Source organism: Poecilia reticulata, linkage group LG5 (assembly GCF_000633615.1).
Source record: "Poecilia reticulata strain Guanapo linkage group LG5, Guppy_female_1.0+MT, whole genome shotgun sequence".
Taxonomy (NCBI): domain Eukaryota; kingdom Metazoa; phylum Chordata; class Actinopteri; order Cyprinodontiformes; family Poeciliidae; genus Poecilia; species Poecilia reticulata.
In genome coordinates, this window is record NC_024335.1 from 33,901,530 (window position 1) to 33,903,061 (window position 1,532).

At 43.0% G+C, this 1,532-nt stretch overlaps 1 long non-coding RNA gene across 1 annotated transcript in view; it reads left to right on the forward strand.

The window, feature by feature from the left end:
* Positions 1 to 1,291: 1,291 nt before the first annotated feature.
* The window catches only part of LOC108166285 (uncharacterized), a 562-nt gene continuing 321 nt past the window's right edge, over positions 1,292 to 1,532 (forward strand). Inside the window, exon 1 of the long non-coding RNA XR_001776602.1 lies at positions 1,292 to 1,514. This is a non-coding gene — a long non-coding RNA (uncharacterized LOC108166285). The remainder of the gene's footprint in view (positions 1,515 to 1,532) is intronic.

The following is a 1,532-nucleotide window of genomic DNA, read 5'->3' on the forward strand; positions in this document are numbered from 1 at the left end:
CGACCTCTCTGTGGCTGCCTGCATTGCCCGACAAAACAGTTCATCAGAACAAGCCCACCAAGCAATGTACTACAACCGCAAAGCTAAAGGTTCTCTTCTCGATGTGGGTGACAGAGTTTTGGTTGCTAATCGTGGTGAGCGAGGGAAGAGGAAGATTGCAGACAAATGGGAATCGACAGTATATGAAGTGGTGTCTGTGAAGCCTGACGTAAATGTGTATTGCATCAAAGACCCTGTCACATCAAGGACAAAGGTTCTCCACAGAAATCTTCTCCTCCCTGTCAACTTTCTCACTGCTGTTGCCGTTTCTGATGATGCGGACAATTCCTCTTGCCCTTCCACAGCAGGAAGTGGACTCTCTGAACCTGTTGTGCCTGATGAGGTACAGGACAATGAAACTAAAACTGTGAACTGGCTTTTGCAGATGGATGAAAATGGTTGTATGGATRAAGTTGTAGATCACCCTGACTGTGCTTCTGACATTCCAGTGTGTGGTTCTTCAGTAGACATTGTATTTTCTGTCTCAGGTGATGTGACCAAGGATTTGCCTGAACCTGATTTTCCTGAATCTGTTGCACTGTCAAGCTCTCCTGAACCAGTTTCCAACCTTACAAMTGCAGCTGTCCACTCTGAGCTCATTCAGCATGACCTTTCAGCTGAACATAGTACTGACACAAAACTGGACTTGCCCGTAACTGATGTTGTTTGCACTCAGCCTTCTCGGCTATGCACTAGGTCGGGTAGGCCTGTTAAGCCTCCAGCCAGACTTATATGTGAAATGAATGAACAGATTGTGGATGATTCAATGTCGACTGTGGACTCTCTGTTTTCCTTTGTAAAGACCATGTTTGCTGGGTAGATTTGTGTCATTTCAAAGTTGTTTTTTGGTGATTGCCTTGTAGAGCAATGGTTGTATATCAAAAGGTGTAGATGGCATCTTTTGGGTCTGTGTTGGTAAGAGTATTGGCCTCACTCTTGCTAACATTATTCCTTAGGGGAAGTTTTGAACTGATGTGATGACTATGTGCTCTCTTTATCGCACTTTTATTTTAGTGTTGTGTGTGCTTGTTTGATACAACCCCATTTTAGCAGAATTTAAGGGGGGTGTATGTAACATAGTTAAAATGGTTCGGGTTAAATCCTGCTAAAATGCACCATCTGCTGGTAAAAAGTTGTATTGCCTTCACCTAGAAAGAGCGAGGTATTATGGGTAATCCTCAGAGCCATGAGGATCACCGACGAGGTAACGTGTCTCTGCCATGTCATAAAGAAATATTATTTATACATTTTGTGCAATATGTTTATGGTTTTCGTTTTTGCATATTGTTGAAATATGTTCGGYTTGAGTCACGCTAGTTCTGTTATTATGTCGTTTTTGTCATGTTTGAGAATGTTTAGTTCGTGGGAAAGTGCAGTGGGAATTTCCCACGCGGTAACATTATGGCTCCTCCTTGCAGGAGCTTGTTGTATGCCAGAGACTGACTTTACCTCCATGCCTGTTCTGTGAAATGCAGGTATGTTTTACCAAATCT